The sequence below is a fragment of the Lolium rigidum genome, chromosome 1 (genome assembly GCF_022539505.1).
Source record: "Lolium rigidum isolate FL_2022 chromosome 1, APGP_CSIRO_Lrig_0.1, whole genome shotgun sequence".
Taxonomy (NCBI): Eukaryota; Viridiplantae; Streptophyta; class Magnoliopsida; order Poales; family Poaceae; genus Lolium; species Lolium rigidum.
In genome coordinates this window covers 351,088,139-351,104,401 of record NC_061508.1, presented here as the reverse complement: position 1 = coordinate 351,104,401, position 16,263 = coordinate 351,088,139, and the positions used below count along the sequence as shown (strand labels likewise).

The 16,263-nt window shown below is 44.9% G+C and overlaps 1 long non-coding RNA gene and 1 pseudogene across 1 annotated transcript; both read left to right on the top strand.

Annotated features, from left to right (window-relative positions):
* Positions 1–7,307: 7,307 nt before the first annotated feature.
* Positions 7,308–11,410, top strand: LOC124684605. The gene is made up of 6 exons (XR_006997075.1): positions 7,308–7,415; positions 9,452–9,591; positions 9,708–9,821; positions 10,442–10,514; positions 10,658–10,753; positions 11,164–11,410. It is a non-coding gene; the product is annotated as an uncharacterized LOC124684605 (long non-coding RNA).
* A 1,733-nt stretch (positions 11,411–13,143) lies between these two features.
* Positions 13,144–13,733, top strand: LOC124684761 (annotated as a pseudogene).
* The last annotated feature ends 2,530 nt before the right edge of the window (positions 13,734–16,263 follow it).

The following is a 16,263-nucleotide window of genomic DNA, read 5'->3' as shown; positions in this document are numbered from 1 at the left end:
AATCTCTATCAACTCTTCCCTCACCGTTGTGCATCACCTCTTTATACAATAAAAATGAGAAAAAAATGGTTACATCAATAAAAGATTCAATAAAAAAGGATAATATATAAAGAGTTCTAGCATTGATGGTGGGCACATAACCAGACACTCGAAGCCCATACCCGAGAAATTAACCTGATACCAAAACCCGTATAGCAAACTACAATGATGTTCTTCAAAATTTTAATTTCACAAAGCCCATAGGAAAAACCTTATTTCACTTAAATATCCATCAAAATAAATACCAGTTGCTAGCATGATCTTGTCCCTGATTATCTTTTCATTGATCCCTAATATTTGCCAGGATACTTGATTAGTCATGGCATTGCCAGCCCTTTTGAATATCATTCACAGCTTCCGTATGGCCTTGCATCTACCATAAGAAAAAATCGGTTATGAAAGTTGCAAACGGAAAGTCCATGGTCCAGTGGCTGGTCAGACAAATGTTTCTATGCGTCTAAGCAAACATAAGAAGAACCAATCTCCATGTTATCATTTATAATTACATCAGAACTGTGTCGCATGCAGGATATGGCCAATTCAGTTCACATGGGTACCCACCAAAGTTTTCAAGGAGATCCTAAACTATTGTATGACACAGGTAGGCAAACAAGCAATGGCCTTGACCTTTGGTAAGCATACATATGACAAGGATAAGTATTTGCAAAAGCCAGAAGGGTGTGGTATGGCACTGACCTATTGATCAAAGTAGAAAAAAAAAAGAGCAGTTCCGTAGGTAAGATGGTAGTGTACTAAGCCCTTTTCTTGCATCTTAACAGTTAGATCAATTGAATAACCATCTCCCAGAAGTTTTAGAAAATGTATTGGTGTACCAAGAACCATGGACACTATCCTTTATTAAGCTAGAGCACCAGTAAAAAGCTATGACTATAATTTACATATGCATAGCCACTATGATCCAGCTATGAGACAGTTAACATTAAAGGAATAAAATCTGAATAGACAAAGAAATAACTCAGCGATGCATCAACCTTATTCCATTTCCTTGCCCGCTCATACCAACCAATAAGTACATAGTGAGACGGGGAATCACGTAACATACTATTCTTTGTAAAGCGTACTTGTTTGTTTGACAACCAGATGACATGGCAGCACATATCCGCAAGATTTCATTCCAGTGCATGTCCTATAGTCAAAATGGATTAGTCCAGCTTATCAAATAAATAAATAAATAAATAACCAAGAATGTGCAACATAGTATTTCCTATGTTTCGCCGCATGACTTCGCTTGGTGTCAGTCCGGAAGCTAGCATAACGGATAGGAGCGCTGGAAGGTGACCAACTTGGCCTCTCCAAATATGTATTGAGACTACTCTCAGTGCTGACAAAATTGAACATACACATCATTTCGCTACTATTTCTAGTACCTAATCGAGGAAATAAAAATTCAGTAGAATAGTTAAATGACATTTGAAATACATAACCGACAATGTGTATTGAACTCACCAATATCTGCAAGTTTATATTATGTGTTGCTCTTGTTCATCTGAAGTTCCTTGTATCCCGGTTGCTAGTGTATCTTGAACTACATCTGGACAAAATTGAGCTCCGCATCTTGAGCCAGTGAGCAAACTGACCAGCATGTACCAGGTGGCCCAACCAGTTTAACTGAAAAATTGGTTAGACCGTGTTTCCCTGTATCCCCGCCACTCCTCCCAAAGATCGGATCCCCTCTTCCCAAATTTTGCATGTTTAAAGTCCCCCTAAGTAAATAACAATATAATTAAGCACTACTACCTCTTATCATTATCAAGAAATGAAGTGGTGGCATTAGCACATGCAAAGCATCCAAGGCATCTTAATGTCCTCCGACAGCCAATTTTGGATTTTTGGGAGGGGTACATGGTTTCCTCTATTATCTTAGAGAGGTGGAGGGCTCTGCAAAACGAAAAATACATAGATCGAATAAAATTAACAAAATATCTGAATCTTGTTTCCTCAATATACATTTTTTTTTGAAAAAGACGTGATTGCCAAGCAAGAGATTGATGGTTCACCCACCCAAAAAATTCACCATCGCAATCAGCTTTAGAAATCAAATCAAGAAACAAGGAATCATGTCCCTCCTCTACATTCTGATGCCACCACTTTGTGAGCAATCGTCTCTGCTAGGTCCTGCGGGTCACTTCTCTGGCCATGATCATGGTCAATATTCTGATCGTACTGCTGCAATTAATGAGATGAAGGTGAATCCCTTTCAAGAGAAGAATTGTATTGTGAAGTAGTACAAAGTAGAGGCCACATCCGAACCATCAGGCATCAGCTCAGGCCACCGCCACCCCCATGAGCCCAGGGAACCGCCCCTTTCCTCAGTAGTCTGCCCCACGTGCTCAGATCCTTTCTCCAGGCGGCCGCCCCACGGTCGTCCTCAGATCACCAGCGACGCAGCAGCCACCGACGCGCGCTGTTGCAAGGGACACAGGGGAGAAACGAGATATGAGGAGGTACCAGGGAATCCTTGATTGCAAGTTAGAGAGGGGGAACGAGGAAGACGGGGACGAGATGGCAGGATACATGGCGCCCGCGTTTTCTCTCGTCGGACTCGCTCGAGAAGCCACCGCCGCTGTCGTGCCAGCCTCTCCGCACCTACTCCATCCGCTCAAACGCGCACTGACACAACCGTCACGCCACCATCGCTAGCACCACGACCGCGATGGGCGATGGCCACCAACACAGCTACAGGCGACGACATGACAAGCGCGCTCGCAGTCCACTCCTCCTGCGGCGCGGCCAACACGCGAGCGGCTGGGGCGGGGGAGAAACGTGAGGGCGGCGGCGGGATCCTATGCTAGGGTTTTTTTTAGATGTATGGTAGGGTTCGATGAGGGGGAGGTTGGGCCTTTGATTCCTTTTTCGTTTGGGTTTTCTGAAGCGGTATTTTCACTTGTCGGTGGCACATGGGCGTAATTAGTAAGCCAAATATTTGATCAACTTACGGCGCCATTGGATGTAGATTGAACGGTCCGGATGCTCCCAATCTCCTTCACCAAACGCGTTGTATGACGTACGACCAACTGCAATATAATAGTAAAGATGTCGTCATATTTCGAATCCTTAACCAGGCGTAGAGTCATGCATCTAATCCATGCATGCACGTAGGAATAATGCCTATGAATTCATCTAGTACTCCCACTACACTAACTCTACAAGATTTAATGGTTAGGGTTTTATCCAACACCATCCCGTGACCAAAAACGTAGCACCACTCGCCCTCCCACTACCCCCGCCCCCCCCTCTTCGCCGCCGCCAAGGGTCACATTGGGCAAAGCAATGGTGGTGACGGCGGCGACGGGGTCTCTCCCCATGTGCGGCGAACTTTTCCTCTTGCGGCGGCGGGGGAGTGCTTTGCGGAATCGGCGGCGCGGCGATGTGGGATCTCGCTGCGAGGGTGACGCAAATGGGCGAGGCTTCTTCCCGGCGGTGGTGTGCCTGTTGAAGCGGAGTCGAGATCGAGGTTCTCCATGATCTTCGGGTCTGGAACGGTCATGGAGAAGGGAGGTACCTGGCGTACCGTAGCACAGGATCCCCACCTCCAAGTCGATGCAAGTAATGAAGATGTGAATGCTTTGTCTAGTTCCCATAGAGCGTTGGATAGATTCCGCGTATATAAATGGTACTCCTTCTGATCCATGATGTGTGCTAGCTTCGAATCGTTGGGTCGACCTGCTAGAAAAGGAGGGATATAGATGGCATGATTATATATTAGCTCGATGGACTTGGATTCGATTGGACAACAAACTAACGTCACTCGCGAGGTAGCAGATACTGGTACTATCTAGATGGCCTCTTGGCAAGCTATACATGGCAGCCAGCAAGTGTCGGGCTCGCCTCCTAGTACTTGGTCTTGCCAAGGCCGCTGCATGAGGCCATTGTGCATGCGATGCTTGACGAAGCTTCTCCTTGGCGCGTGGAAGCTACACCAAGTAGGGTCCATGGAACATTGGGATCGCACTAGGAATGGACTGACTGGCACGATCTGGTTCACATACACACGCATGGCCCCACTAAATATTTTGCCTACAAACTAAGTCTTGTGTAGCTCGACGAGTTAAAGATATTTTGTTGTGTACTCACTTTTTGCCATAATTAATATAGTGTGTATTAGTTTTCGCGAAAGTCAAACTCTACTAACTTGGTTGACTCACCGACCACAACTCCGTGATATCTACACCTAATGAAGTCCGGTTGAAAACTTCTTTGCTATATTTCGCCTACCTAGGTAAGAGACATGTACACATTTTTTAATCACGGATAGAGATGTACACACATATGCTAAGATAGTGCTTACTCCAAAGTAATGATTACATGGATAGTCTAACAAGTTGCGGCCATATTCCTTGGAATGTCTAGAGTCCCAGCAACCACTTGATGATTGTTTGTCTATTCAGCTTCTTCTCAGCTAAGAACCTAGCAAACTTTTGAAGGACAAAATTCATACGATATTTAAGATTGGAGTGGTCGTCTTAAGTGCAAGTGCAATTCAAAGAAAGGTTCTTCCTATAAAGAGGCAGTTTGACCTCGATGTACTTCAACATGGTGTATTTCATCAACTTATTTTCCCTAAAGTCTAGCAAAAGAAAAATTGAAAGAATATCTAAAACCAGAATATGTACCCCATTGAACTTGGTTGAGATTATGCTTAGTTCCAAACCAATAGTCAAATGATACACCATTGCATGTGATAACTATATCCAAGTATTCCAATAGATACTACGATCATGTAACTATAGGTGACTCAGATTATTGAAAATTCAAGCAACTTCCCAACGATAATTGCACAAACGATCATCTCGCTAGAAATTTTGTTGCAGCTAAGACATGACTACCACAACGACAAAAGCAGGTGGAAATTCTGGTGCAGTATAGAACTCCGACGAACCCGAAGCAAACAAAAAGGTAACAATACAGAGGGGAGGAAACTTAGCTCACATAAAAAAATCCACATTACCATCTAATCTAAGAATAGAGCGATCCATATCATAGGAACGCTCGTCAGTTTCGTCACAAGTAGTCATGCGCTAACTGGAGAAAACAATGAGAGCGAAGTGAAAAAGCGTTTTCATACCAGGGCATCGCCGCACGATCTTTCATGTCCCCGTCAGCGTTCTTCTTGCTAAGCCTATGTGGCTTCCCAGCGCTTCGCCGCACGATCTTCCATGTCCCCGTCACCCTGAACCGCTTCACCGACACCTTAGTGACAAAGACAAAACAAGAACAAATTATATTAAAAAAAGGCCCAAAGCAGCTGAGGGACTTGTAAGATCTTCATCTTGTATCCCTTTCCGTCTTTCACAATGATAGCGAGCGAGCTGGGCCATCGGGGAGAGCGATTTGGCGGCGGTGAATGTCAATGGCATGATAGATCAACGGGGAAGCGCGCGTGGATGCACGCATGCTCACGCCGTCGAAACAAGCCCGCGGCACAACCGTGGCTACTCGGCACATCCGACCTCGCAGCCACCGGATCAGTCCTTCCCGGCGCAAGATTCAGTGACTTGTCGCTGGTTTGGACCAAAAAGTCCACCCTTTTTAAAGGAGGGGAGCTCAGCGAGCCGGTGGAAGGTGGAGGGAGCAAGGTGATGCGAGGGAAGGTGGCACGCCGAGCCAGTGAGCGGGGTGGCGAGGCGAGTGGAGCGCAACGACGAGGAGAGGGGAGGCGCAGCGGAGTAGAGAGAGGGAGTGCGGGTGCGGTGCGGGTGAGGTCATGAGGGTGAACGTGAGAGTGGAGTGCGGGTTGAAGGAGAAAGATCAGAGATGACAAGATAATGTCTATTATACAAATTTGGGTTAAACAACTAGTAGTAGGATTCTATAGGAGTTGTTAATCACGTGTTGCAATCTTATATAGTGAATTTGTGTCGCCAAGATTTTTGGCGGGAACCTGGCGCCGTCGTAAATGGTTTACACAACCATTGCTGTCCGCACCCCCGTTTTGGTAAACAAAGACCCCTAGGCTCAAACCTCACGCGTCAAGAACTACCTCGACACCGTGATTCCATTCGGGCGATAAACCGGTTGACTCACCGACCACAACTCCGCGATATCTACACCTAGTGATGCTCGGTTCAAAACTTCTTTGCTCTAATTCGCCGAGCTAGGTAAGAGACATATACGCATTTGCTTTTTAACATAGAGAGAGAGATACACGTAAGCATATGTCTCAGTCAACTTAGATTTTCTTAAGTCTAAGTCACTGCTTGAGTTGCACTTTTCCGTTTAAAAAGTGCAATTGCACTTTTCTGTCAGAAATGTGCAACTGAATCGAGTTGCACTTTTCTTTGAACTGTAGTTACAAATTTCAGTCAACTGAGACATAGATACAATCGAATTTGGTTGAAATAGATACAAATTTCAGTCAACTGAGACATAGATACAAATGTCAGAAATGTACTTACTTGTGAAGAACGTGCCATGCATGGAATGTGTGTGATTCAATCGAGTTGGTTGGTAGGAGAGCTAGCCAAATAAGTTTCCGGCGCAGGATTTGGGCAACCAATTTGGTTTTTGGGCCGAGGCGTAAAGTCCTACTCAGTCGCTTAACATGGCTTGGCTACGCCATCGACCAGCCCAAAACCCTGAATTTTAGGTGCTAATAATTATCATTGGCCTTCCATAATCACCGTTTGCATTGCACGGATAATAAAGTCCTCAACGGAAAATCAGATTCGTTCCTTGTGAACAAAATTTTCGGAATTAATGGCTAATTATCCGGCTCCACAATTTTCGGAATGGTTGGGGTGCCAATAATTATCGTTTCTGGGAGCCAAAGAAAACGAAAATCGCTCCCGTATATCGTCACAGCCGTCTCTCCGGCTCAACCCGCCACCGCCGCCGCCCTCCGCCGTCCCCTTCTCCATCCGGCCAAGCTCCACCCGCTGCCGAGCCCCACGCACAGGATCGACCGCCGCCGCCATGGACTCGCCAAGGAGAGAGGCGGCGCCCCCAAGAACCGCTCTGCGTCGCCGCGGCTCATTCGCCGGCGCGCGCGGCGCTCCGTCGAACCTGCTGCCCGCGTCTCGCGCGTGGCTGACGGGCGCCGGCGAGGTGGTGCAGGCCCCTCCGGACGCGGCGGCGCAGCTCCGCCGTTCTCCGCTCCGTCTGCGCCGTCGTCCGGACAAGTGGCATCGCCACGTCGTGCTCCCGGGCGTCGCCGTGCAGGTATGGTATCTAAACCCTAATCTTAATCCTTTCCCCCCCGATTCAGTTTTCTTAGATGACTGAAAAATTCTTTCTCTGCCGAGGAGCAGCAGGAGGAGCGAGGCGTTCTAGTACTAGTACCGCCGGTACAGCAGCTTCTCCGGCCAGGAATCGGCCACATCCGTTGGTGCTACCTTGGGAGGGGCAGCAGTTTTCAGGTACGGGAAGCCTCTTAGTTCAAGACGCTCTTATTCGTGGGCTTGGATATCTGTATGCTGGCGCCAGGGACGAGCGTATCATTTTCATATGGATTTTAATGGGGGCTAGATAGGCTGAAACTGCAATTTTGGTCGAAACTTGCCTACATTTTTGGCGGTAACGCTTTCAGTGTTTATGTGGTGTTAATGGATGACTAGTCTGCTGTATAAGGAAAGTGCAGTCTCTCCTTCACGTAATCTCCAACCCCCACTCAGGATAGTATCCATGTCAAATTGGGATTGTTGCTTTACAGCTCTCATGTGTAGCTCATATTGTCTCGGATCAACAGTATTGATTTTCAACTTTGGCGTGTCTTGGAATAAATAATAGATTTGGTCATTCAAGTTTGATTCCTCTCTTTGATGTCCAGCAATATTCTTTGTTTTGAGTGTTTGAATTGGCCACTTCCCTTGAACGGTTTAGCACCATCAATTTAAAATTAGGACTTGTAACCACTGAACTGGTGTATATGTGGATGCATAGCTATGTTGCTTGAGCATCTACTCAGATTAAGCCAATTAATCAACACTAATTCTGTTGGTGTAATAAGACCATGCATGAATACTGTAAAAAGAAGGATAATCCTGTAGCACACTTGCACAATATTTCTTCTTATTTCTTGAGGCTCCAAAAACATCCTAATTTCAGTACCTCTTGGAGTGCTTGGACTTCAGTCACATGTTTGTTCATACTGATTATTCACTACTCCATCGCCAACATTTTTTGTTTTTGTACAGCCCTCTACTCACTGAAGATCATTCTTTGCTTCATCCTTGTGACCTCTGGTTGCCCATGTTGACACCATATTGAACAACTAGCAGATCAGCAGAGAAATTTTGTTGAAAAGTTCAGATTTTTTGGTGTCCATTTCCTTGTGAGCTAGCTGTTCATTCAGATACGATTTTAGTTTAGGTTTGCTCTAAACATGAACTTGTGAGGTGCAAGATTCACTGGTCTGAGTTGCCAGTGATGTGCAAGATTCACTGGTCCGAGTTTAGGTTTGATGTAAACATGAACTTGTGATGTGCAACTATTGCTGCCCATTTTCTCTTCATTGCAGAATGATAACTTTTTTTTTTCGAAATACTACATGTTTATATGCGTCTGCCAAATCTAGATTTGAGATCAATTTCCGCGGATGGTTATTTATTTTCTCAACTGACTTGCTACAAGTGTTTGTGGAATTTTTTCTACTCCGTATTTTGGTGAGCAGGCTAGAATAGTTGGCAACTGCGCGGTATTCGTTCTGATGTATTAGAAAATGTGATGATCTTGTTTGCAACCTCAAAACATGGAAGAGAAGGTTTCGGACATTTGTGTTCATTACAAAACCTGACGCTCTCAATTCTCAACTTAAATCTGAGTACATTGATATGAAAACTGTTGGTCTGGATTTTTCATGATAATTGTATTTTTGTATGCATCAGGTTTGCGTGATATGCATTTCTGTGAATCATAAAGAGTTGGCTGGTTGCATGCATCAGGTTTTATGAACCATCTATTTGCAGACTGCCAACAAAAAAGATATATTCATGCATGCAGAATTTAGAAAAGGGGTATCTTAATAAAAGAAGTATCTCACATGTTATTGCTACCTATTGACAACGGAAAACAACTTTTTTTCCAGCATTGCTCTAAACATTGACTTGTGATGTACAAAATTAGCTAGTTCAAGCTGCTCGAGATGCATGAATACACAGTGCAATTGCTGCCCATTGGCTCTTAATTGCAGATTAATAGAAGAAATTTGAACTACTACATGTTTATATGAAACTGAATCAAGTTTTGAGATCAATTTACACTGATGTCTATTACATTCTAATTGGGAAAGTGTAGCGCTATTTTAATGCATGAGTCAGTTCAGAATTGTTTGCCAGTAGCAATTTGTCTTCATATGCTAGTTTAATGCCTCTCTTCTGTAGTGGATCATTCAAATTTCTTCTGATTTTATTTCACAGGCACTCATAATTTCTTCTGTACTCACTACTTCATGCAGGAAGGGACAAGTCAAGAGGCATTGGAGCTGTACAAGGACATCGGAGTCTTGGCTGTAATTTGGAGTTCTACAAGGGCACCGGACGCTTGGCTGTAATTTCGCTATCAGTTACTTGTTATCTTTAAGATCTCATGATAAGTGTACGTGCTCTGCATAATGACCGTGGTGCATTAAATTGATAAATTGTGTTTTTTTCCACAGTAGTTTTATTGTACTAGTTTTTTTTCTAATATGCAATCTTCTTCTAATATGTTAGGTGCGTAAGAGTATGTGGTAAGACTGCTGTTGGGCAAGCCATGGCGGTGAGTTCACCACGCCACAACCGCGGTGGTGGTGCTATCTCGGTTTCGCTACAATTCTCTCATGTGAGGTACACCACTTTTCCCCACCTGGTTCCTGGTTTGGTGCGATGTGGATCTGCAATTGCTGGCATTCGTTTTTGGAATTTGCGTTCAGATGTGTGCTAATAGCTCCCAGATCAGTAGAGACTAGAGAGCTTTAGATGAAAAGTACAGGTTTTTATGTTTCAATTTCCGTGTGAGTTAGTTCATGTACATCCAGATAAGTTTTAGTTTTGGTTTGATCTAAATATCGATTCATGATGTGCAAGATTAGTTAGCCCAAGCTGTCAAGATGCATGCATAAAATGGTGTAAATTAACATTATTTCTTCCAAGTGAGAGCAAAACAATATTTATCCATCCGTTGTCTGTTACAATGTTTCATTTAGCTGCTTCGGGCGGAAAGAAGCTTGGTTGCAGGTTTAAGTTGATTTGCAAAGATCACCAAAAACAATTTAAGTTGAAGAGACTGGCAGTTGCAAGAGCCAGCGGCTTATTGGTCTTTGTTTCTTTTTATACGTTGAATCTTAATATCCAGATAGTATACCAATGGATATGACTTTGTACTTTACTCGCCTGTTGCTTGAATTATTTCTTTGTTTTAGTGCATTGTTTGTGCAAGTGCAATGACTGCGTGTTGATAAATTTAGTAGGACACGAGGAATCTGGAACACCTGGAGCGGTGGCCTTCTTCGACTCCATGTTGTGTCTAGGTAGATTCTGGTAAGTGCTAAGTGTTCGTGCTGTGCATAGTAACCATGGTGCATTCCATTGATAAACTGTATTTGTTTTTTCCATAGTAGCTTAATCGTACTCTTCTATTTTCTAATATGCAATCTTCTTCTAATATGTGAGGTGCATCACAGTATGTGGTGTGGCTGCTCAGTAGACCGTGACGGCAAGTTCACCGTGCCACAACTACGGTGTTGGTGCCATCTCGGCTGCTCCGAAAATTCTATCAGGTGATTCCTTGATTCAATGCGATGTGGCTGGCCATCAAGTTGTTGAACACTTAATTATTTGTGGTTCGTTTCTGGTACTGGATCGCGCTGCTGGTGATGTACATTATAATGTTCCCTAGTTTTAAAATGAGTAATGGTCATGTTGGCCATCAAGCCGAGCTGTTGATATTAGCATTTTTTAGCATTGTTAACTCGGAAAGGCATAGGTAGAGGATTTGCTTTCGCTGCTTTGCCACTTCAGCCTGATCTGTATTCTGGTAGCATGCTTGAGGATAACAGGGAATGCCTGTTGAGATTAGTTTCCCAATTATGGCATTTTCTCTTGGATTATGTTGAGATGCGGCAATTTTTGGTTGCTTGACTCTAGATTGAGCCACCTGGTATCTAACATAGACATTCTCCTCATGTAGTTGTTGCGTCCGAAGCTGAGCTGCTTGAGGCGGCCATGGGAGCTGGTTTGAAGCTGAAGTTGACCCTGCTGATGGCGTTGATGTGTTTATGTGTTGTGAGTACTATTTCAGCTATTGTAATACAATTCAGTATTCAAGTTGTAGCCATGGGAAGCTGTAACAAATTGTTTCCTTTGCACGTTGGTGATCTTGATGATTTGAACTTGCCTTGCTGGGAAATGAAACTTGTGTAGTTACGTGACCTGGTATTTTCGTCGTGTCGTTGCTCTGTGTTGGTATGATGAAGTAATATATACATATATTGTACTTTTGTAAAACTATTTTCTCTAGCCAAATAATACTTACATGGATTGAAGCGAAGGAAAATAATTCCCTGTTTAACCGTGGCAAGTTTTTTGATTAGAAAAAATCATGGCTACTATAAGAAAATAAAGAAGGAAAATGTCACGTTATTTGGGAAGACAGGGAAACCATATTCTCTACCCTGACCTGATGGGAAGAATAAAATTTACATGGAATGCGGTAGTAGAGCAAAGGAAGATAATATCGTTTTTGAACATGGAATGTTTTTTTTTTAATTCACCGGTTCAGAAGCAAAGGAAATTCGTGGCGATATATAATAAGAAACCAAAGAAGTGAGAGACTGAATCATTTTGCCGGTAGTTTCCGTGAATTATGTAGGTAGTTATTTTTATTGGAACGGAATGTGGGAGAGATTATTAGCTCCTTGAAATATGGAGTGATTAGTGTGAAGCAGTTATGAGGGTGGGAGGAGAACCGGTCTATCCGGAGTCTGTAGTACTAGTATGGATAGCAATTGTGGTTTATATGGATATCAATCGTGGTTAATATGGATAGCAATCAGGAGCCGTAGCTGCTGATTCGCCTTATCATCTCTCCTGTGTAACAAGAAGCAAAGAGAGGCGAAAAAAAAGTAGCGGGAAAGTTTAGCGCCTAGTTTTTCTTTTTCTTTCAGAATTCGAAAGGAAACTCAGGTATAGCCAACGCGTGCGTCGTGTATGACTTAGACTTGCTCGGAGAGGAGATGAGAGGAGAGGGCGGTCTCTTTGACATGCCGGGGATCCATCCAACAAAACGAGAAGAGAGGCTAGAGAGGGGAGGAATGGTGGCAGAGGATGGTTGGGCGGGGTGGATAGCTAGGATAGGCGAGTGCGGTGGATCCACCGTGATCTCCGGCCAGCCGGCCGGCCACGACCTTGCATCTTCTCGTCAGGTTCTTCTCAGTCGATCTGACGCCAGCTGTTTCTTGTGCTTAATTTGCTGGTTCCATGCAAAAGCCTTATTTTGAAGGTGCATGATGATTTCTAGTGTTGTCTTGGTTTAATTTTCCGGCCATGGTGTACGCATGCACAGTGGTAAGTGGTCGTGGCCATGTATTTGTTTTTGCTCCTTTCGCACCTAGATGATCAATCGATGGAGCGATGCTTTTTTTTTTGTTTTGTTTTGTGTTCTCGTTCAGATCGCGTACCAAGTTGTAGCAGTCGGGTGGGCAGGAAAAAAAAAGAGAGGAGATGGATGGGGAAGCTAGGAATTGGTTTTGATTTGGATGCATAATAATACGATACGTACGCGCTGAGCGACGAGATGGATCGCGGGCGAGAGAAGCGAAAGGCTGTCGAAGCGCCCAACTCGCGAAATCCTGCGCTGCACCGCACCGTACAGCCTGGCAGTCGGGATGGATGGAAACAGCCGCCGCGCGTAGTAGACGGCCTGCGGGACACCGCCGTAAGCTCAAACTGGCCCATCTTGTACATACTACGTCGACTCGATTCATTGGTCGAGCACCGACCCAAACGACAATCCAAACTTAGATATATTGGTCGAGCACCGCGCGCGAGGGTTTGGACGTACGAGAGATCGATCAATCGAGCGTCCCTGACTCTCGCCCTTCCGCACACCTATTCTACCCCACGTACGTACGCCCGCCCGCCACCATCAATTCCCGTGGTGATGAGGATCATGGCGGCGGCAGCCCTGCTGCTGCTGCTGTCGCTGGCGGCAGCCACAAGCAACACATCGGACAACATGCACAAGGAGAGGAGCGAGGAGGAGACGCGCCGGATCTTCCTGCACTGGACAGCGGAGCACGGCAAGACCTACGCCTCCGCCGCGGAGGAGGAGGACGGGTACGCCACGTTCAAGCACCGCCTCCGCCTCATCGACCGGCAGTGGCACGACGATGGGTACTCCGCCTGGTCCTGGGACAGGGAGAGGAGCGAGGAGGAGACCCGCGCGGCGGATCTTCGTGGAGTGGAAGGCCCCGCCTGGTCGACAAGACCTACAGCTCTATCGCCCACGAGGAGCACCGCTACGCCATGTTCCAGGACGACCTCCGCTCCGTCGACCGACATAACGCCGGCTACGCCCTAGGGGTCCATAGTAGCACCCAAGGCATCAACGAGTTCAGCGACCTCACCATGGAGGAGTACAGCGCTGTTTGCTGCGGGTTCTCGCTGGAGAGGCCGTCGCCGGCCGAATTAGAGAGGGTGCGCGGGGTTCAGGAGCGGTTGCGGCTAGTATATGCCCCTCCATCTCTTTGGTCTTATTGACACATAGGAGATGTATGAGAAGTCGAGAAATTCTCGTGGAACCGACAATGATATATAGAAGAATTTAGTAAGAAAGAAAGAAAAGGAGACCCATACCATGCATGGATTTTTCTTGGTTGAGGAAATTACAGGATTGGTTTTTTATTGGTCATCTATAATGTTAATTTTCGCTATCAAAAGTAGAAGATTTTTTAAACATAAAAGTAGAGATTGAATGTTTTGTAGATGAATAATTAGAATACTATGTCATAAGAGACAACTTACCTTGTTAAGTTGCTAGGATGTGTATTCGCCTGATTTTAATATTTTTTTACTAGAGTTATGCATGAGTATGTGAAGAATTTTAGCATTCCTGTAACCATGCAGACCCTCAAAACTTGCACTGGCACGCATATGTTGGGGCAGGTCATGGACAAACAAACTTGTAAGGCTGGTCATAGTGGGGAGTAACTTAGACTAGTAACATATGTCATATTACTAGTCTAGGTTACTACCTTCATAGTGGGTAGTAACTTATATGTGGTGTCATGCATTGTATCATTTATTATGTTATAGACTCATCTTGTCTTGAGGTGTGTGATGTTATGCTAACATAGCTAGTTACCACCTCACTTTTTTTTTTCATTTATTAGCATGCCATGTCACCAAAATGCCTTGAAATGTGTGATGTTACTAGCTATGTTACTCCCACTATGCGCCAGCACGCGCCACGTTCCACCATACGCCGACGGGGCGACGCTCGGCATAGCGTCGACGTAGACGCGGCCAGGACGCGCCACGTGCCGCCATAAGCCGACGGGGCGACGCTCCGCGTAGCGTCCGCGTAGACGCGGCCAGGATGCGCCACGTGCCGCCATACGCCGACGGGGCGACGCTCGGCGTAGCGTAAACGGACGTTAGCCGGACGGCGCCGGTTATCGTGCTACGCCGATGGTCGCTACGCCGACGGGTGGGTCCAGCCGTCGGCTCTCTACGGCTACATCGACGGCGACGTCTACGCCGAGGGCCGTGTGTGCTCTGCCGACGCCCACCTTCCCCGAGGAGCTACGCTGAGGGGCCCCGTCGGCGTACCTTACGCCGAGGGCAAGGTCGTGCTACGCCAAGGGTCGAAGGCCGTCGGCCTCTACCGCGATTCCTGTAGTGGTATAGTATTCTTAACATAAATTAAAGTGGAGATCGAACATTTTGTAGATTAATAGCTAGAATACTAACCTTGTTACGTTGCTAGGATGTGTGTTGACTGATTGTAATTTTTAACTAGATTTACGTTGCTAGGAAACTTTTATATTTTCTATGCTACGAATTTCTACAGGAACATCAAAGAACTTCCAACCGCAACAAAGCTTCCCTTTTGATGTGCATTCGAGCATCTGATTTTGTTCACCTTGTACCATGTTGTTTATCATGCACTATCCATGTGAGATATTTCAATTGCTTAGCCCTTCGAAGAATGAGATTTGTTAATTGGTTTTCTCATGCATTATACATATATCTAGGAATAGGTATCTCATGTCTCATTTCTATGTTTAACATGAACTAGATGAAAGCATACAAGAAGGTGTTACACATGCTGCAAAGTTATGATGATTAACTTCTCGAAACTAATCATCACGGATATTGTGGAGAATACTTTTGTGTTGTGTACTAATGTAGTTTAGACCATGTCATGCTCTATGACCCTCACTTTCCTAAGTGCTCATGCTTATATGTGCGCAATACCACCCTTGATTCAGGATGAAAACTTCTATATATATCCCAACTGATTTCCTTTTCTACTTGATTGTATGTCAAGATAGCTAGGTAGGTTATTCTCCTCCATGTTATTATTTGGTTGTATTAGTATATTCAAATGTTGAGAAATTGGAGAAAACCAAAATTAATACCTGTCATATGTTTGTCAAGCCACCCTCCTGATGCCAGTCGATGTGGTCGTGGATGTTGTTGTTGGCAAAGACAAACTTTCCTTTTGGAATGATCTCATCCTCTCTTTGGTGCTCTCCACTATTAGCATAGCATGATGCATAGCTGGTGATGAACTCATTGTGGGTTATATCCAAGAATTGGTTGATGCGTCACCTGATATGCACGACACCTTTGCTCAAGTTATCGATGTGTGTCACGTGTGCCATAAATATCTTGAATCGCTTAGCCTTATCGTTGAGGTTGCACTTGCGCCCCACCGGGTTGTAGGCACCCCATCGCTTGTACAACTCTTGCATCACCATGGTTAGGGGTTGCGTTCTTGCTAAGTACATGTGATGTTTGAGGTTGGTTGTTCTTATTTCCTATTGGTAGATGTCAAATAAGCATACCAATGCATTTGTAGCATCCATATACATTCTCTTCATCCATATGATTTTTCTTACATCAAATTTTGGAGTGCAACTGTCATATAACATTTGTTCCACCACCCGATGCTTCTAGGGGGAAAATGTTTGTGCTACCCAAGTTTATGTGTTGTGATGTGTTATTTTCTCACATTGTTTTCTATATATAATGAATCCCTCCAAACCCTGTCACGTGTGCTGGA